Source organism: Ceratotherium simum, chromosome 3 (assembly GCF_057802395.1).
Source record: "Ceratotherium simum simum isolate JZ-2026a chromosome 3, ASM5780239v1, whole genome shotgun sequence".
Taxonomy (NCBI): Eukaryota; Metazoa; Chordata; class Mammalia; order Perissodactyla; family Rhinocerotidae; genus Ceratotherium; species Ceratotherium simum.
The window spans coordinates 10,809,929-10,831,951 of record NC_141902.1 but is presented as its reverse complement, the minus strand read 5'-3'; the positions used below and the strand labels follow the sequence as shown (position 1 = coordinate 10,831,951).

The 22,023-nt window shown below is 39.8% G+C and overlaps 1 long non-coding RNA gene across 4 annotated transcripts in view; it reads left to right on the top strand.

The window, feature by feature from the left end:
* The window catches only part of LOC147917417 (uncharacterized), a 34,867-nt gene extending 21,527 nt beyond the window's left edge, over positions 1-13,340 (top strand). For 2 of the 4 annotated variants that reach the window (XR_015549619.1, XR_015549622.1), the window contains 3 exons: positions 814-911; positions 10,280-11,750; positions 12,256-13,340. This is a non-coding gene — a long non-coding RNA (uncharacterized LOC147917417). Of the gene's footprint in view, positions 1-67; positions 145-813; positions 912-10,279; positions 11,751-12,255 lie in introns of all 4 variants that reach the window. The other 2 variants (XR_015549621.1, XR_015549623.1) reach the window with 2 other exon arrangements.
* Positions 13,341-22,023: the final 8,683 nt, after the last annotated feature.

Genomic DNA, 22,023 nt, shown 5'->3' with positions numbered 1-22,023 from the left:
TGATGGTTGGGTTGTGTTGTATGAGTATGTTTGGTTTTGTAAGCCACTGCCAAATTGCCTTCCAAAGTAGCTGCACCATTTTGCATCCCACCAGCAACGGATGAGAGCTCCTGTTACTCCACATCTTCACCAGCATTTGGTGTGGTGAGTTTTCTGAATTTTGGCCTTTTTAGTAGGTGTGTAGTGCTATCTTATTGTAATTTGCGTTTCCCTAAATAACATATGATCTTGAGCATCTTCATATACTTATTTTCCATCTGTGTATCTTTATCTTTGGTAGGTGTCTGTTCAGATCTTTTGCCCATTTTTTGATCGGGTTGTTCACTTTCTTACTGTTGAATTTTAAGAATTCTTTGTATATTTTAGATGACAATCTTTTATCAGATATATTTTTTGCAAAAGTTTTCTCCCAGTTTGGCTTGTCTTCTCATTTTCTTGATCCACATAGTTTTTAAAAGGATTATATCATCTTGGACTGAAAGGCACAGAAAGTACAAAATGAAAAGAGGCCTTTGGATCCCAAACTTCTGTAGACAGGAAGCATGCTAAGAACATGACTGCTTAACATGGAACCAACAGCCCAGAGTGGGGAGCTGTGAGCCACACTGAGTCATTCCCAAGCAGTACAACTGAGCCCCAACTGAAGAACTAGCAGCATATGCCCAGCTGGGTTTCAAAATTTTAATGGACCAATGACTGCTGTCTCCTTTCTGCCTCCATGAGTGGGAGTGTCTACAGCAATTGTCCTATGCCTATTCCACCATTGTGTATTTGTGTTTCTGGAGGCAGATAACTTGTCTTTTTTGTTTACAGCTCTTCAGATCAAGAGGAACTGTACTCAAGGGGCTGTATTTAAGGAACTTACCCAAGAAGTTCATCCATACCTGGACCTCAAGCCTCAACCTGATATTGTGGGTATTGAGGGAGGGAATGAGTGTATTTTGCATGTGGGAGAGATGTGAACTGCTATGGTCAGAAGGTGGACTGTGGTATGTTGCATTGTTGAAAACTGGTCTCAACAATATTTCTGGTCTCACATACTCCTCTAGAACCTTGCCACTTCCCATCAAGAGACTAAGTTTATTCCCCCCCACCTCTTAAACCTGGGCTGGACTTGGCACTGATTAATAGAATGTGGAAGTAGTGATACTGTATGACTTCCAAGGCTAGGTAGTAAAATGTGGTACTGCTTCTGCTTGGTTCTCTCAGGATGCTTACCTTTAGAACCTAGCCACCCTGGTGGGAAGAAGCCTGGGCCACACGCAGAAGCCATGTGTAGGTATTCTGGCACCAGCCAAGGTCTCATCTGGCAGCATCAACCACCAGACATGTTACTGAATGAGCCTTTATATAATTTTAGTCCCCAGCCCTTTAGTCACCCCAGCCGATGCTGAGTGGAGCAGAGATGAGCTGTCCCCTCTGAGGCCTGTCCAAATTGCAGATTCATGAGAAAAATACATATTTTTGTTTTAGGTTACTAAATATTAGGGTGGTTTTTTATGTAGCCATAGTAACTGAAATAATTAGAAAGGTTTATAGTTTTTGGGTTTGTTTTTTAAGTTAAGTCTTGGTATGCTGGCTTCATGAAATGGATTGTGAAACATTTCATCTTTTTATTTGGTATGGAATAATTTAAATAACATTGTAATTACTTGTGTTTTAAAAGGTAGAACTCATATTTAAAAGTTTTTTGGATGTATTATTATTTAAAATAGCTTTCCAATCTCTTTTTTGATAATTAGTCAATTTGGGATTTATATTTGGTTTAATTTGGATTATTTATATTTTCTGGGAAATCATACGTTTCTTCTCTTCCTAGTCTTGCTAATATTTGTTTTGTCTTACATTCTTAAGCAGGACCATAAAGGGTGTGTGTGTGTGTGAGTGTGTATCTCGTTAGTTCTTAAAAAACATCTTTTGGAATTCTTTTCCAGTTCTCCTACTTTTTTCCTATATCACCAATTATATCTGTTATCTTCATTCACTCTTCAAATTTTCTTTTGGATAATTTTGTGCTTTTTCAAAAAAACTCTTAAGATAAACATAATATTCCTGAAATTTTAGTCATTTCTCTTCATAATGAAAGGATTTAGGCACATAAATTTTTATTTTTTTGAAAGTATGGCTTTTGCGGTGTTCTGTAAATTTTTATGTATTTATCTTTCATTAATTTCTAGAGTCTGATTTTTCTCGTTGATCAAGAATTAATTTTCAAGTCATTAAGATGTTTCAAATATTAAAAATTATTTCTAATATTATTGAATTATGATCAGTGACTGTGGCCTGTAAGATATTTACTTTGAAATATTTGTTGTAATTTGCTTTGTGGAAATTTCTATAAAACTATGAGCAAATTAAAATGTCAGATTTCTCATTGAGTGAAGTAAGAGTCCGTACTGTCTTAATCAGTTCAGGCTGCTGTAACAAAAATATCATAGACTGGGTGGGTAGCTTAAACAACAGAAATTTGTTTCTAAGTTTTGGAAGCTGAGAAGTCCAAGATGAAGGCACCTGCAGATTTGGTGTCTGGTGGGAGCCTGCTTTCTGGTTCATAGAAGGCTGTCTTTTCACTGGATCCTCACATGGTGGAAGAGACAAGAGAGCTTTCTGGGATTTCTTTTATAAGGGCACGAATCCCATTCTTTAGGGCTCCACCCTCATGACCTAATCACCTCCCAAAGGCCCCACCTCTTAATGACATCACATTGGGGTTTAGGATTTCAACATATGAATTTTGGAGGGACACAAACATTCAGTCCAAAACATTCTGCCCTTGACCCCCCAAAATTCATATTCTTCTTGCATGCAAAATGCATTCATTCATTCTAACAGCTCTGAAAGTCTGCACTTGTTTCAGCAGCAACTCTAAAGTCTCAAGTCCAAAGCCTCTGTAAATATCATCTAAATTAGATATGAATGAGACTTGAGGTATGATTTATCCAGAGGCAAAATTAATCTCCAGTTACGAACTTGTGAAACCAAACAAGTTATGTGCTTCCAAAATACAATGATGGGACAGGCAAAGTATAGACATTCCCATTCCAAAAGGGAGAAGTAGGAAAGAAGAAAGGAGTGACAGTTTCCAAGTAAGTGTAAAACCTAACAGGGCAAATTCCATTAGACCATAAGGCTTGAGAATAATCGTCTTTGGTCTGATGCTTTGCCTTCCAGACCCACTGGGGTGGCACCGTCACCCCCATGGCTCCGTGGTGTGCTGCCCACACCTTGGCTCTATGTAGTGGCCCTGCCCATGCTGTAGCTTTCTGTCCAGGCCCTGCCGCTGAGGCACTGGGCAAGGGCATCCTAGCGCACCTGAACCAGTGAGGCGGCCTCAGCGTTGGAAACCGTTCTGCCTGCCCCAGGCCCTTGCACTCTGGGCCTGTGGTGGCAGTGGCAGCCTTGATGATCTCTGAATTACCTTGGCAGTGGGGTAGTGGTGGTGGTTGTGTTATTCTTCCCTTGTCTTGGAGAATAACACCTGGCTTCTTGAGATGGCTATTTAGGTCTATGGTTCATATCCATGTTAATCTCCTTATCAGATGGTCACTGTGCTACACCTTCAGTGTTCTCTTTCAAAAATGCTTTTTCTTTTTTTGCAATATGGATAGGCTGAGAATTTTCCAAATCTTTAAGTTCTAGTTCCTTTTTGCTTAACAGTTCCATCTTCAAATCATTTTTCTCTTCTTGGGTTTTGCCATAAGCAGGCAGGAGGAACCAGGCTACTCCTTTGACACTCCTTAGGGATCTCCTCAGCTAAATATCCAGTTTCATTTCTTGTAAGTTCTCCCTTCCACAAAACACTAGAACATGAACACAATTCAGTCACATTTTTTGCCACTTTATGATAAATACCACATTTTCTCCAATTTTCTCCAGTTTCCAATAACATGTTTCATATTTTCATCTGAGACCTTATCATAATGGCCTTTGTGGTCCATATTTCAACCAACATTCTGTTCGGGATTACTTAAATATTCTCTGAGAAGACTGAGGTTTTCTCTCCAGCTCTCCTCTTTTCTCTCTGAGCCCTCATCAGAATTACCCTCAGTGCTCATACTTCTAGCATGCACCTCTAAACTCTTCCAGCCGCTACCCATTACCCCTTACAAAGCCACTTCCACTTTTCTAGGTATTTGTTACACAGCACCTGCCTCTCGGTACCAAAATCTGTAATAGTCAAGGTTCTCCAAAGAAACAGAACCTGTGGAGGCTGAGAAGTTCCGTGATCTGCTGTCTGCAAGATGGAGACTCCAGAAAGCTGGTAGTGTGATCCAGTCCATGTCTGAAGGCCTGAGAACCAGAGGAGCCAGTGCTGTATATCCCAGTTCAAGGGCAGGAGGGGATGAGATGAGATGTCTCAATTCAAAGAGTGAAGCAGGAGACAAGGGGCAAATTCCTCCTTCCTCCACCTTTTGTTCTGTTTAGGCCTTTAGCAGATTGGATGATGCCTGTCCACACTGGGGAAGGCAGTCCACTGAGTCCAGCAATCCAAATGCTAATCTCATCCAGAAATACCCTCATAGACACACCCAGAAATAATGTTTAATGTGGGCACCCCATGGCCAGTCAAGTTCACACATAAAATTAACGTTTACACATATATACATGGAAAAAAATCTTTGAAATAAAATTTCAGTAGATGAATTTAAGGAGAGTCACTTTGGAGATCTGCCTGAATTGGTTGGAAAAATCAAGAGGAAGAAATACCTGAAAACTAAGAACAAATATGTACATAGAAATAAATTATGACAAAGACATTCACTTAAAGATTCACTTTCCACATAACATTTCTATAGAAATTACTGGAGCTTGTACATCATCAAAATAATGGCATAAACCAAGGAAGAAGAAAACAAAATTGAGGAAACAGTATCCAACACAAAAGAGAGGCAGAGGAATTTTCTGAGTGTTGTTGAAGAGAGACCCCAAAAGACAGCTGTGCAGCAGGCCTGAAAATGAGCCAATCCAGATTGGAACAGGGCAGAGGCTCAAGGAGAGACTTCTTCAAGAAGATGAAATTAATAAAATACTAATGGGTTTGAGTATATTGAGAAGAGATTTATTCAAGTTCTGAAGAATATGGGGGATAAATTAATGTTAAGTAGAAAAGTAAAAAATGGAAACAAGATAATTCTTAACTAGGGAAAATGATCGTAGTAAACTACATGATTCAGCTATCAATAGTATTTACATAGCCAATATAAATAATGGATATTAATCTAAACAATGAATATGAATCCTGTGATATTGATACCACAAGCTTCTAGAAGGGCTGGCTAGTGGTTAGGGAGCAGCATGGAGCAGAACAACTAGGAAAAAAGTGGATGTTGATCTGTCATAACATTATGATAAAAAGATTTTGGAAGAACAAGGGAACCCAAGTGTGTGTGTGTGGTGAGAATGGTGGTTATATTTGAAAGAGAGCTAAACTCTCATCTTTGTAATAAATATTATTGGTGGATAATAATGCCTATAACTGAAAGTAGATAAGAATGTAAGACCACAAGAATGTTATTTAGAGATTGGAGGTAAATACCAAAAACCAGCAGAAAGAGTGGAAGGCAGTTGCCTTCAGGGGTGAGAAATTTGAAATGTGTGGGGCCTAATGTTTTTCATAACAAGTCTTGTCTAGTTTTAAATGGTGCACATGTGTAACTGCTAAAAATAAAACCCCCAAAAGCCTAAATTAAAAATAAAAGGGAGTAATGAGAGAAGATAGAGCTTTAGTAGACCCAAGAGATAAAATATTAGAAGGAATTCTACAAGGTTAAAAAAAAGGAGAGAGAAAATAGTAAAAACTCATATTAGAACAAAGACCTAAGTCTTCATCTCGAAGGGTACCCCATTCCTCACCCCAACCCAAGTTTCAAATAGGATTGATGAGAAAAACTGATAATGGGCATAACCGTATACAAGTCTCAAACTCCAAGCATAATGCTAAGATATTACTGGGTTCCAGATAGAAAAAACAAGTAACTTGCAAAGGAGAAAGAAAACTCAGACTGAGGTTGAATTTCCTGTATGCAGCTTTGGAGACTAGAAGATAGTAGGATAATGTCAATGGACTAGTGAGAGATTTACACCCCATGAATCCTATACTAGGCAAAGCTATCAGTCACCTGAGGGGGAGAAAGGTATTTGCAGTGTGTGAGGATTCAGAGACTAGAGAAGTCTTGAGAAAATACACTTATGAACAAAAGGGATTGAACAGTGACTGTAGGATATGGGAAAGTAAAAAAGAGGACATAGTGGTAAGCAGTGAAGTTCGCAGTATGCACGTGGTTCAGTCTCATTGGATAATGACCGACTGTTGGAAAATGCTTACTGTAAGTTGTAAAGAAGTATTCTTTTTTTCTCCAGCTTTCAACTTGAAAATCTTCAAAATAGAAATTTGAAAAGCTTTTACCTAGATTCACCAATTTCTCTTACAGTATTTCTCTTCTAATTCAGGAATACTACTACTTTAGAAATGGCTGATTCCAGGACAGCAAAATTAGAAGCTGAGCCTACATTGTTTTAATATGCCAGAAAGCAAGGAATTGCTCAAAGATGAATGCGGTCATGTCAAAAGGGCAGAGACTGCGTGCAGAAGATTTATTGGGGAGTTCTTTTTGGAAAAACACCTGCAAGGGAGTGAACAAAGCAGGATTGGAAGAGGGGGATGTTGAACTGTGGTGGAGTTCATTTTCTGCATGGGGAGCTCTGGCCCTGAGATGGCTCTTCAGAGTTGTCCTGAATTGACGCAAGGGGGCTGGCCCTTGTACCCCTCATGGTCCAGTCATTTGATGTGGGCTTCCCCTGGAAAGGAGGCATACCCTTGGGTGAAGAAGCTCCCTTCAGTTGAGGGCGATTCCTGGGGAGATGCCAGTTGAGAGCTGCTGCATGCAACATTCTGGCACGTGGGGAAGAGCGCCCTGGTCCTGAAGAAAGTCCTGGACAGTGCATTCTAACAATCTGTACTATCATCCATTTGCTTCTTATAATAAGTTCATCCCATCTGGGGATAGCTCCTCTAGGATTATGGTTGGTTTCTTTTTCTGAAAATACAAGAGGAAAGTAAGTAGGACTTACTCCAGTCTTTCTCACTACAGCTGGTCTTGGGGCCACAACTGATATTCATTATATCCTGCTGCCGCCATTTCTAGATTTCCCCTTCCTCTTGGCTAACACCTCTGCTGGTCTAGGCGGCTTCCTTGAGGTCACTGAGTCCCTCGTACATGAGAGGTTCTGAGGCCCAGTCACCATGTTCACCATAGTCTCCAGGCTATGGCTCTTGTATTTGTCCATTTGTTGTCAAAATTGGGCAAAGGAGTATGAAGAGATACCTTTCATGTATACCCTTCATATGACAAACATATCATCTGGGTGATAAAAATTTTCTTCCCTACACTTGCGTGACGGAACTCCTACCTCTTCCTGATGACCAAGGTCAATTACTCCTGCCAGAATGATGACTCCTTTCTTTGCTTTCTGGTCTCTTGGTACAAGGTGCTTGAAGTGACCAGGCAGCAGTTGTAACTTAAAGTTTAATGGGCTATGTTGCTTGGTGAGAACAGGACTTCTCATTGCAGGGATAGGAAAGTATAAACCGCTAAGTGGGTCACTGGGAATGATGCCAAGAGAGGCCATTCCTGCTTCCCCCCTTTGTTTCCTGGCTGCATGTATTTTACATATTAACAGATGTAGCACCACATAAGGGCTATTGATTTAGGGTATAGAGGCATCCTGGAGGAGGGTGCCCTATCCTCATGTGGTGTCGTCTCCAAGGGGGTGCCTCAGCCATGCCTTCAGAATGCTCTTCCATTGCTTTCTTAGGCTGGCAGCTTCTGAAAGTTGCGGTATATGATAGGACCAGTGGATCCCATGGTCTGTGCTCACGTCTCCTTTGCTATAAAGAGGATTCCTTGGTCTGAAGCAGTGTTATATAGGATATAGTTAAAGTGGACCAGAAATGTTGTTAGCTTTTAGATAGTGGTGTTGGCTGAGGCCTTGTGGTCAGGAAAGGCAAATCCTTACCTGTAATATGTGTTGATTTTTGTCAAGGTGAATCACTGCCCCTTCCAGAATGGAAAGGGTCCAATGTAATCAATTTGCACTAAGTGTCTTGTTGATCTCTTTGAGGGAATATGCCATTTTGGGGGTTCAACTTTGGTTTCTGTAATTGGCAGGTTGGATAATCTGTAGTAGTAGTTAGCTAGATCAGCCTTGGTGAGAGGGAGCCCATAAGGTTGGGCCCATGCATAACCTCCATCCCTGTCACCATGGCTACTTTGTCCATTATGCCAGCACTAAGGTGGCCAATGACAGAAGCTGGATTATATGAACTGGTAAGTATTCTGTATATAGATGGTCTCTGACTTACGATGGTTTAACTTAGGATTTTTCGACTTTATGATGGTGTGAAAGCAATATGCACTCAGTGGAAACCATCTTGGAATTTTGAACTTGGGTCTTTCCCCAGGCTAGCGATACGTGGTGCCATCTTCTCTTGTGATGCTGGGCAGGGGCCACGATCTGCAGCTCCCAGTCAGGCAGGTTGATCATGACGGTGAACAACCGACACACTTACAACCATTCTGTACCAATTCTGTACCCATAATAACATCTGTTTTTCACTTTATTACAGTATTCAATAAATTACATGAGATATCCAACACTTTATTATAAAATAGGCTCTGCGTTAGATGATTTTGTCCAACCGTAGGCTAATGAAAGTGTTCTGAGCACGTTTAAGGTAGGCTAGGCCAAGCTATGATGTTTGGTAGGTTAGGTGTATTAAATGCATTTTTGACTTAATATTTTTAACTTATGATGGGTTTATCAGGAGGTAACCCCACTGTAAGTCAAGGAAGATCTGTACTTGGTTGTTTAGTGCCTCTTCCATGGTGGTGGTTCTCTAGTGGGTATTAATATGTGATACAAAGATCCTCACAGCTTGTATCTGCATCCACAGGCCCAGCATCATGCCCTATTCCCAAGAAAACCAGTTAAGAGACTTTTTAATCTTTTAGATGAGAGTTAAAGAGGCCTTGAGCTAGCAGAGTGGCAGTGAGAATATAAATGAACATTTTATTTGCACAGTATTTCAGGTTAGTCTTGTGACATTTTGGAGACTCCAAAATTTCCCATCTGATTGATTAGGAGATCAGAAATTCACTTTAATGGAGAGAAGGGGTTTAGGAAAAAGTTGATCTGTAGGTGGGAGAGAGACATTTTGTTTTTGATGAGCAGACTTTTAGAAATCCTGGTCTGGAACTCAAGAAAGAGGTCAGAATTAGAGACAAACACATAGCCATGTCATAAGGCTACCCATTTCACACTCAGAACTGCAGGGAAAAGTTTATGTGCTATCACTGCTCCAATACAGCCTTTACAGTTCTCAACCTGCTGGTTCTTGGAGGATTGGGAGTGTGAGGGGACAAAGAAAGAAACAACAGCAGCAAAAATACAAGCAAGTTGATTTAATCAGGTTTAAAACTTAGGCTCATGTAAGAATTTAACATTTCCTTTCAATAGGGCTTAATGTCTTAGTATAACTGCTCATGATCTCAGCTTCTCTCTCTAAGATGGCATCTTGCTATGTGGTGGAGGGGTGGCTTTTGTGGTCTCATAGCTTGAAGAAGGCAGGATTCTCAGGTTTGCATATTGTCTCAAGGCTCTTCTTGTTGCTGTGGTGATGTCCCTTGTTGGTTGCTGCTCTCCCTGCCAGCATTTGAACTTCCCCTGCAGTTTGGTTAGAGCCTAATGATGTTTCCTGGCTGACAAGGCCTCTGGTGTTAGAGACGCCTCTGAAATCTGTCATGAGTTGGAGTCAGCTCAGCTTGGGGGTTCACTTTGAGCCATGATCCTCACCTACACACAGAAACCAACCAGCAGGCTCCCTAGCTAGATGCTCAGGGGATGACCTATGCCAACCTTGGGGAAGCTAAACTCAGAGACTTTTTCTGACCAGGCTCAGTTGCAAAGTTTATTTTGATACTTCTTGTTTATTCCTCTTTTAATTTGTTTAGTATCTGTCACTGCCCACCTTTCCCTTCCAACACACATGCAAACTAGAGTATCAACTCATGATAACGGGGACCTTGTCAGTCTTGTTCATTGAGGAATCACAAGCTCCAAGGAAAGTAGCTGTCACGTGGTTGGCCCTTAATAGATGTTTGTTAAGTCCATGAAGGAGAGAAGGACAGAAATAATACATGAAATCCCTAAGGAGGAGTATGTCAAGTGAGAACAGGATGAGGACTGAACTGTTTAGTACATCTTCTACCTTCTATTTTAGAGGTAGAAGACAGAAGAGGTTCCAGGGAAGGAAACTGAGAAGAATTGATGAAGAGATGTGTGAAGAGGATGGAGTGCAGAAGAGTGGGAGAAGCGTGTGTCAGTCAAGAGCGATAATCACTGTTGTCTAAGGCTTCAGAAGTTGAGTAGGAGTAACTGAATTTGTCAACTTGGAGGTTACTGGTAATTTTTGGGAAAGTGGTACCAAGAGCTGAGTCTGGGAAAACTCAGATCTTAAGGAATTGTGCCGTAAAAGGGGGAAGAGAGGGGCCGGACCAGTGGCGCAGGCGATTAAGTGCGCGTGCTCCGCTGCAGCGGCCAGGGGTTCACCGGTTCGGATCCCCAGGTGCGCACTGACCCACCGTTTGTTAAGCCATGCTGTGGCGGTGTCCCATATAGAGTAGAGGAAGATGGGCACGAATGTTAGCCCAGGGCCAGTCTTCCTCAGCGAAAAAGAGGCGGATTGGCATTGGATGTTAGCTCAGGGCTGGTCTTCCTCACAAAAAAAAAAAAAAAAGGCGGGGAAGAGAATTGTGGCAGCAAGTGAAGTCTTTTATGAAGGTTGACAGTGAAGGGAAGAAGAAACTAGGATATGTCACTGGGCTCTTCAGAGACAGGACTCACAGAGGGCTCTTTTTCCCCCAAGACAAAAGAGATGGTGTTTTGATATGTGGGGAGGAACTGCTGGAGGGAAAGAGGAGGAAGACTGAAGAAAGTTTTTGAATTAACGTCTCAGAACTGAACTGGGAAGGGATGAGATCAACTTTAGAAAGGAAGACAGGAAAGAGGAATGGATGGAAAATAGAAAATTTGAGGCAAATGGAAAGAACATAAAGGAATTCACATCTGATTTTGCTTAGTAAAATAAGTGTCCATGTTATCTGCTCAGAATGCATGTGTACAGAGCCCTGTGAGAATTGCATTGTGAAATGGCTGTGCCGTGCTGTAAGGCTTGGCCTCCTAACCCTCCCCCACACCACCCTGGCCCACTTCTTTTGCACATTCTTTCACCTTTTCTTGATGGAAGGTGAGTGGCCATGCTCCTTGGAATTGCCTTCCCGAGAGAGTTCTGAAGGAGAGAGCTCTCGAGTCTTCTTGTTCAAACTCAGGAGACTGGGTCGAGGGCCAGGTGTCTTTTCCCCGTAGGGAAATTAGGTTCCAAAGAGAGGCCTGGGTGCCCTGGAGTTCTCCAGAATTGGTACGAGGATCTCAACAGATCTCAGACTTAACTGTGTGATCTTGGGTTATGTAACGAATAATGGATAATTCAGATAATGCAAGTTTCAGATTCCTTTGTACCTCAGCAGTGCTGACTCGTTATCAAATAAATAAAATCTGTTTACTCTAAATGTTTCCTCTTAGTTGGTCCTCTTAAGAGCTGATGACAGAGTCCATCAATATCTTGTTTTGGATTATCCTATGATGTTTAAGAATTTATGGATTATATGCTGATGGGAAAACTCCCTGCTAAGGTAACTTCATATTTGTTCTTTATTTTACTGAGTTCATGTATATGAAGTTTGTAAAATGAAGTTTTTTTGGACAAGGTAAAAGATACCACATATGGGGGCTGGCCCGATGGCGCAAGCGGTTAAGGGCGCACGCTCTGCTGCGGCGGCCCAGGGTTCGCCAGTTCGATCCTGGGCGCATACTGACGCACCGCTTGTCAGGCCATGCTATGGCGGTGTCCCATAGAAAGTAGAGGAAGATGGGCATGAATGTTAGCCCAGGGCCAGTCTTCCTCAGCAAAAAAGAGGAGGATTGGCAGATGTTAGCTCAGGGCCGATCTTCCTCAAGAAAAAAAAACATGCCACATACGTAAGAAACTACCTATTGTGCATATCTAGAGTTAAAATGTTTATTTAAAATTGTTTTGAATTAATAAAAATTTGTACAGAGTGATGTTTACCTTGCCTGTGCTTTTTGATTGTCATTCATTCATTTATTTGTCACATACTTATCATCTACAATGTGCAGGTCCTGTTCCAGGTGCTAGGAATATAAATGCAGAAAAGATACAGTCCCTGAATTTTAAGGAGCTTATGGTCTGGATATGGGAGACAGACATTGTAATAAAATAAGTACAGTAGTAAACTGTTTATGCTAAGAAAGAAATATGTACAGGATGCCGTAGAGCCCAAGAGGGAGTGGTCAGTTTCTGCGTCAGAAGAATTGGAACCTGCTATCAAGAAAGGTTGTACTGGTGAAATGGCGACTGAATCCTGAAAGGTAAGAAGGTGTTTTTGTGAAGTTTGCCATTAGATAATATAAAATTTTTGAGGCCAAACAACCTCATTTTATACAACTTTGTCTTCTAGCACAAAGGAAGAATTTGTCAGTAAATGAAAGACACTCTAAGGTTTCCAAAACAATTCCAAGTTTAACACTATTATAAAAGGTATTTTTTACAAGTACCAGTAGGTGGCAATGTTACCCCATGGAAAAAGACTGATCACCAAAAGCTGAAAATGACTTTCCTGAATTTCCATACCTGATAATGAGCATGTTTTGGGTTAAAAATGGATGAGAAAAAGTGAGTTTGAAATTTTTTTCTCTGCAGATCAGCTTGTCTTTGAATAAGCCAATGTCTGATCCCCTTCCCCCATTCCCATTCTTCTTGAGACCCAGAGATCTCCCTAAAATTGACTTGGACAGCTCTCATTCCAAGGCCTATGGGAGTCGGAAGCCCTTTTCAAGATGTCTGCACTACATTGACCCAGAAACAAAATTGAGCTCCCTGCCTGATGTCCGCTAAAAGCCCATTCACATAAAACATTCATGAGTTTAAGAGCCTTTAGTGAAGATTTGGGGAAAGGGTAGCAGCAGAGTTTACACAGCAGCAATGCAAACAACCTCAAATGAATAAGGCAGCCTCCCAGGTCTCAAAATGTCCTTCGGCCACCCACCACCGGGGAGTTCTACTGATTTCTTTTGTTTCAGCCTTTCTCTGTCTGGTTGGCTCCTCTTTCCCGTCTTGGTCCTAGAACTTCAAATTCTCCCTCTCTCCGCATTTCCCTCCCCTTCTCATTCCAATTTCCCTGTCTCTCGCTCCCTCTCCCTCTCCCTCCCTCTCCCTCTTTCTCTCTCCCTTTCTCCCCCCCCTCCACCCCCCAACTCACCAAGGTCTCTAGAGCTGAGAGCCCTTCATTCACTGTGATCCCCCTCTCCTGAAGGCAGTAGGGGCAGTTTATTACTCTGAAACAGAAAGTAAAACAATCTTTCTGTTTTCTGTATAATAAAAATACTTTCAAAAACACCCTGCAGATAATTTTTTAAGAACTGTGATCATGGTTTTCAGCTGGTGGTTGCAGGTTTTTCCTTAGCTGCTGCTTTTTTTTTTTTGTGAGGAAGATCAGCACTGAGCTAACATCCATGCTAATCCTCCTCCTCTTGCTGAGGAAGACCAGCTCTGAGCTAACATCCACTGCCAGTCCTCCTCCTTTTTATCCCCAAAGCCCCAGTAGATAGTTGTATGTCATAGTTGCACATCCTTCTAGCTGCTGTATGTGGGACGTGGCCTCAGCATGGCCGGAGAAGCAGTGCATTGGTGTGCACCCGGGATCCAAACGCCGGCCGCCAGCAGTGGAGCGCATGCACTTAACCGCTAAGCCACAGGGCTGACCCTCCTTAGCTTCTTAATGTTCCATGTGCCTAGAAAATAATAAATCCCAATTCCTTCCATGATCCATATTTGCATTATTTGCTACTGATGTTGTTTTGTTTTTTTCGTTGGGTTCTTTATCTGTGCAACATAATGTCCCAGGATTAGTGCCAATTCACAAATTGTGATTGGTCTGCTATAGGGGCCCATTTTTTCCCCCTGAACTTTTCTTATGAAAATTTTCAATATAAAGAAAATTTGAAAGAATCTAGCACCTGGATTCTATAATTGTTAACATTGTGTTATATTTGCCTTCCATCCATCCATCTTATTTTCTGATGCATTTCAAAGTAAGTTGCAGGCATGAGCATACTTCACTCTTAGACTTTTTAGCGTGCTTGTAATTAACTGAGTTTAATATTTGTTTTCAGTTCTTTTTTTTTTGAGGTAAAATTTATGTAACAGTGATATCCAAATCTTAGGTGTACCATTAGATAAGTTTTGACTAATGCAAAAGCCTAAGTTACCCAAACCCCTATTAAGATATAGGAAATTTCCATAGAGGATTTATTTGGTTGTTAGTTTTTCCACACACAGGGAGGGTAAAATGGTTAAATTCTAGACTTCTCCAGGTCCAAGAAAACGATTGCGAGGAAATTACTTATTGTACGATAAGGGATTTTAAGTGAGCTTTGTTTTGTAGGTGCAGAAACACATCTCAGATTAAGGTCTGCTTCTGTGCTTTTGTCGTTTCAATTTGACCTCAGTGACATTCCAAGTAAGCAGAGACACTCAGAAGTGAAATAGTCTGTGCCTGTGAGTTAAGAGCAGGAAACAGGTCTATTTTTTGATATGTATCTCAACTACCTGGGATGCTTTATACCTTTGGCACTTGATAAATATTTGTTGTTGCCAGACTATCTGCTGTAAAAATTTACTGGGTCTATTTTAGGGATATTGCTTGTTCACCTAGAAAATAATCATGGGGTCGTAGAAGTCAAAGCCATGGAGAGCATCACACATCTTTCTCAGCTGTTCATCAGTTGCTGCTTGAAGGAGGGTTAAAAGTAGAGGATATGATACTGAAAGCCTCTTAAGAGCACAGGGGTGAAGAAAGAAAGAAGGGCAGCTAAATTCAGACAGAACAGTGTTGAGGTCCCAGCAGTAACAAGTCCTGCATTCTGAGTTCTCTTATGCTTCCTATTGAATGAGTTCAGACCCAGTGCTTGACCTATCCAGGGCCCGCAGGTGCATGCAGATGAGTAGTTACTGCTCCTTGAAGGTGTTTATATGGAAAAGTCCTGATACATGCTTATAGGAAGGAATATATAGCAAAACAGTGGCATGGTATTTTATTAAACTAAGTTATAGTCAAGAAATTCAGATATATTTTTAAATGCTATACCAAATTTCAACACCCCAAATGCGCTGAAGCCATTACAAACCATTGCTTGCCATTCTTTATTCTTGAGTGTCGTTCCCACTTCATTGACTTAAAAGTCAAATATGCAGAGTGAAATCTGTCTCTAAATTGCCATCTTGGTCACAAATTTTTTTCTTCCCAGATGGAAATTTTCTCCAGAAGAAATAATAACAGTAATATTTTGGTCAGTGTTCAGTTGTGGAGAATAAAACTTACTCAAACTAGTTTAAGCAGAGATTCATCACAGAGTATTAAATGGTTTACAGATTCTAGGTTGAGCTTCCAGGAATGGTTCCCAAACCCACACTGCCTGTCAAGGGATTGTTGCCTTTGCCACAGTCAGGATGCTGTAGTAACAGAAAGACACCACCACCACTAGCAGCTCCAGAGCCTCTGCTATGAGCAGAAAATAGCCTGCCAAATTAGGAAGCTGCTGTTCCAGCTGCTGTTCCAGACTGTACTGCTGTTGTTCCAAGCCACAGCAGCAAGAGTGGATGCCAATGCCAAATTTAACATCTGATTGTAGGAACTTAAATAAAATCTAGAACCCTAGGTGCAAGGGATTGGGAAATAGTTTTTAGCTTTTTAGCCTCAGCATATTAGAAGAAGGGGTTAGAACGTGTACTGACTGAGCCGTTTCATGATGTGTACTAGAAATCTAACATTTGGAGAGTTGACAAAGATGGCGACATAGGAGACTCCTGAACATCCCTCCTCCCATGGATGTACCAAACGTACAGCTACACTCAGAGAAATTCCCTCTGAGAGACATCCAGAAACTAGCTAAGCAACTCCTACAGATCAGGTAGATGAGAAAATACAAAATGGGTGGGAAAGGCTGGGACACACTCTCACCATAAATCCTACCCCCAGCAGAGTGTCATATAATTGAGAGGCAACCCCAAACTCCCAGCTTCTCTCTGAGGAGCACAGAATTTGGACTTCACATCTAGCACCTCAACTTTTGACTCCCATGTGAGGGAAGGGTCCCCAAGACACCTAGCTCTGAAAAGCCAACAGGGCTTGCATCCGCAAGACCCAGAGGACTATAGCATACAAAGAAGCCATTCTTAGTGGGTGTGCAAGCAGTTGATGTGACTAGCTCCCCAGGGCTCAGAGCAGAGGGAGCAGTCAAAAATGCCCATTACTCAGCTTCTTCCTGGAAGGGGCTTAACGACATACTTTTCCACTTGCTGCCTGAGGGTTCAGGTTGTAATCAGCCTGCATCTACGTGCTGACTGCAATCCTCCCCTTTGAGACACAGATGGGTCTTGGCATACCCTCACCTACTGGGAACCACTAAGAACAAAGATGGTGACTTGAACAATCACAAAGGTTTGAGAGAAGCAGGAGCTTGGGCTGAGCTGATAAGGTTCCTCTCCTACATAAGACCACTCTGTCAAACTGGGAGAAGTCGCTCTTTTATCGAATGCATAGAACCAACACAGAGAGTCAATGAAAATGATGAAAGACAGGAATATGTTCCAAAGAAAAGAACAAGAAAAATCTCCAGAAACAGATCTTAATGAAACAAAAGTAAGTGATTTATATGATAGAGAGTTCAAAATAATGGTCATAGAGATGCTCACTGAGGTCAGGAGAGAATGCATAAACAAAGTGAGAATTTAAACAGATATAGAAGATACAAAGAATTACCAAATGGAAATCACAGAGCTGAAGAATAAAATAACTGAACTGAAAAATTCAATAGATGAGGCCAACAACAGACTAGATCAAGCAGAAGAAGGGATCAGTGAACTCAAAGACAGGGCAGTTGAAATCATCCAATCAGAGGAGCAAAAAAAAAAAAAAAAGAAAAAAAGTAAAGATAGCTTAAGGGACTTACGGGACACCATCAAGTGGACCAATATATGCATTATAGGGGCCCCAAAAGGAGACGAGAGAAAGAAAAGAGCACAAAGCTCATTCAAAGAAATATTGGATAAAGACTTCCCTCATCTGGAGAAAGAAACAGACACCCAGATCCAGGAGTGCTAAATAAGATAAACCTAAGATACACACACCCACACATATTATAATTAAATTGTCAAAAGTTAAAAACAAGGAGAGAATCCAAAAAGCAGCAAGAGAAAAGCAACTTTCTACATACAAGGGAACCCCCATAAGACTATGAGCAGATTTTTCAGCAGAAACTTTACAGGCCAGAAGGGAATGAGATGATATATTTGAAGTGCTGAAAGAAAAAACTGCCAGCTAGGAATACTCTACCTGGCAAAGTTGTCCTTCAGAATTGAAGAGATGAAGAGTTTTCCAGACAAACAAAAGCTGAAGAAGTTCATCACCAATAGATCAGCCTTATAAGAAACACTAAAGGGACTTTTTCAATCTTAAATAAAAGGATGCTGATTAGTAACATGAAAACATATGAAAATATAAAACTCAGTGGTAAAGGTAAATATATAGTTCAATTCAGAAAACATGCAACCTACCAAGATTGAATCATGAAGAAATAGAAAATCTGTACAGACCTTACTAGTAAGGAAATTGAGGCAGTGATGAAAAACCTCTCAACAACCAAAAGTCCAGGACCGGATGGCTTCACTGATGAATTCTACCAAACATTTAAAGAAGAATTATTACTTATCCTTCTCAAATTCTTCCAAAAAATAGAAGAGGAAGGAACAGTTCCAAACTCATTTTAATAGGCCAGTGTTACTCTGATACCAAAGCCAGACAAGGACATTATAAGAAGAGAAAATTACAAGCCATTATGCCTGATGAATATAGTTGAAAAAATCCTCAAGAAAACATTAGCAAACCAAATTCAATAATACATTAAAGGATCACACTATGATGAAGTGGGTTTTTTTTCATAGTTGCAGTGATGGTTCTACATCCACAAATCAATCAATGTCATATACCACATTACAAAATGAAGGGTAAAAATCATATGATTATCTTAATAGATGCAGAAAAAACACTTGGCAAAATTCAACATCCTTATATTATAAAAACTCTCAACAAAGTGAGTACAGAGGGAATGTACCTCAACATAATAAAAGCCGTATATGACAAGCCCACAGCAAACATCAGACTCAATGGTGAAAAGCTGAAAACTTTTCCTCTAAGATTAGGGACAAGACAAGGATGCTCACTCTTGCTGCTTTTATTCAACACAGTACTGGAAGTTGTAACCAGAGCATTTAGAAAAGAAAAAGAAATAAAAATCTAAATTGAAAAGGAATAAATAAAATAATAGTTTCTTTTTGCAGATGACATGATGTTATGTACAGGAAACCATAAAGACTCCACTATAAAATTGTTAGAACTAATAAACGAATTCAGTAAAGTTGCAAGATACAACATCAATATGCAGAAAATAGTTGCTTTTCTAAACACTAACAACAAACTACCAGAAAGAGAAATTAAGAAAACAATTCCATTTACAATTGAGTCAAAATAATAAAATACTTAGAAATAAATTTACCTAAGGAGGTGAAAGATCTGAAATCTATAAGACATTGATGATAGAAATGAAGACATAAATAAATGGAAAGATATTCCATGTTCATGGATTGGAACAATTAATATTGTTAAAATGTCCAGTGAAATCTCTATCAAAATTCCAATGGCATTTTTCACAGAAATAGAACAAACAATTCTAAAATTTCTATGGAACCACAAAAGACCCCAAAATGTGAAAGCAATCTTGAGTAAGAAGAACAAAGCTGGAGGCATCACACTTCCTGACTTCAAACTGTATTACAAATATATAGTAATTAAAACAGTACCATATTGGTATAAAAACAGACACATAGAGCAATGGAACAGAACAGAGAGCCCAGAAATAAACCCAAGCATATATGGTCAGTTAACTTTTGACAAAGGAGCCAAGAATATACAGTGGAGAAAGGATAGTCTCTTTAATAAATGTTGGGAGTACAGGATATCCACATGCAGAAGAATGAAACTGGATCCTTGTATTACACATACACAAAAATAAACTCAAAATGGATTAAAGACTTGAATGTAAGACCTGAAACCATGAAACTTCTAGAAAACATAGGAGATAAACTCCTTGACATTGCCTTGGCAATGATTTTTTTGAATTAGACACCAAGGGGAAAGGCAACAAAATAAAAAATAAAGTGGGAGTACATCAAACTAAAAGCTTCTACATAGCAAAGGAAACCATCAACAAAATGAGAAGGTAACCTATGGAAAGGGAGAAAATGTTTACAAACCACATATCCGATAAGGGGTTAATATCCCAAATAATAAAATACTCATACAACTCAATAGAAAAAGAAACAATTAAAAATGGGCAAAGGACCTGAACAGACATTTTTCCAAAGATGACATACAAATGGCCTGCAGGTACATCAAACGGTACACAACAGCACTCATCATCAGGGAAAGGCAAATCAAAACCACGATGAGATATCACCTCAAACCTGTTAGGATGTCTATTATCTAAAAGACCAGATGGCAAATGCTGGTGAGGATGTGGAGAAAAGTGAACCCTTGTGCACTGTTGGTGAGAGTATAAACTGGTACAGCTACTATGGAAAACAGTATGGAAGTTCCTCAAAAAATTAGAAATAGAACTCCCGTGTGATCCATCAATCCCTCTTCTGGGTTTATATCCAAAGGAAATGAAATCCAGAGCTTGAAGAGCCATCTACACTCCCATGTTCATTGCAGCATTATTCACAATTGCCAAGATTGGGAGACAACCTAAGTGTTTGTCAACAGATGAATAGAAAAAGAAAATAGATATGTTTTATATATATATATATATAACATATACACATATATAAAATGTGGTATACATAATATTATATATATACTAGATATAATAATATTATATATTATATATATGTATGATTCAGCCACGAGAAAGAAGGAATCCTGCCATTTGCCACAACATGGATGGACCTTGAGGGCATATACTAAGTGACGTAAGTCTGACAGAGGAGGACAAATACTGCATGAAATCACTTATATGTGGAATCTAAAAAAGCCGAACTCATAGAAATATAGAGTAGAATGATTGTTGCCAGGGGCTGGTGGATGGGGCAAATGGGAAGATGTTGGTCAAAGTGTACAAACTTCTAGTTAGAAGATGAATAAGTTCTGAGGATCCAATGTAAAGCATAGTGTTAACAATATGGTATTTTATACCTGAAAGTTGCTAGGAGAGTAGATCTTAGTTGTTCTCTTCAAAAAAGAAAATGACAATTATGTGAGGTGATGAAGGTGTTAATTAACTTGATGGGGGAAGTCCTTTCACAATGTATATGTATATCAAACCATCATGTTGTACACTTTAAATGTCTTACAATTTTGTCAATTATACTTCATTAAAGCTAAAAAAATGGGAGAAATATCTAACATTTCTTAAGAACTTATATGTGAGTCATGGTGCTTATCTTTTTACATGAATCATCTCATTTAAGTCTTATAACTACCCCATTAATTAAGTAGTTAGGTATTATTAGTTACATACTCTAATCATAACCACTTTTACAGATTAGGAATCTGATGCTAGGAAAAGTTATTTGCTCAAAGTCAGTTCACACAAAAAGAACGTGGTGAAGTTGGGATTTAAACCTAAGTGTCTTTAACTCTGAAGTCTAAAGTATGATTTCTTACTAATTATGCTATGCTGCTTCTCCTAGTTTCCTCACTAATTAATTAAATTTTTTTTTTTTTGCTTTGAAATTTTATTTTTATTTTTATTTTATTTTATTTTATTTTATTTTTTGTTTATTGCAGTAACATTGGTTTATAACATTGTAAAAATTTCAGGTGTACATCATTGTACTTCTATTTCTGCATGGACTACATCATGTTCACCACCAAAATACTAATTACAACCCATCACCACACACATGTACCGAATTATCCCTTTCACCCTCCTCCCTCCCCCCTTCCCCTCTGGTAACCACCAATCCAATCTCTGTCCCTATGTGTTTGTTTATTGTTGTTATTATCTACTACTTAATGAAGGAAATCATACGGTATTTGACCTTCTCCCTCTGACTTATTTCACTTTGCATTATACCCTCAATGTCCATCCATGTTGTCACAAATGGCTGGATTTCGTCGTTTCTTATGGCTGAGTAGTATTCCATTGTGTATATATACCACAGCTTCTTTATCCATTCGTCCCTTGATGGGCACTTAGGTTGCTTCCAAGTCTTGGCTATCGTGAATAAGGCTGCAATGAACACAGGGGTGCATGTACCTTTGCAAATTGGTGTTTTCAAGTTCTTTGGCTTAGCAACATCTTTTCAAACACCACATCTGACCAGGCAAGAGAAACAATAGAAAAAATAAACAAATGGGACTACATCAAACTAAAAAGCTTCTGCACAGCAAAGGAAACCATCAACAAAACGAAAAGACAACCTAACAATTGGGAGAAGATATTTGCAAACCATACATCTGATAAGGGCTTAATCTCCAAAATATATAAAGAACTCATGCATCTCAACAACAAAAAAACTACCAACCCAATTAAAAAATGGGCAAAAGACCTGAACAGACATTTCTCCAAAGAAGATATACAGATGGCCAACAGACACATGAAAAGATGTTCAAAATCACTAACTATCAGGGAAATGCAAATCAAAACTACAATGAGATATCACCTCACGCCCGTCAGAATGGCTATTATTAACAAGACAGGAAACAACATGTGTTGGAGAGGTTGTGGAGAGAAGGGAACTCTCATACACTGCTGGTGGGAGTGCAA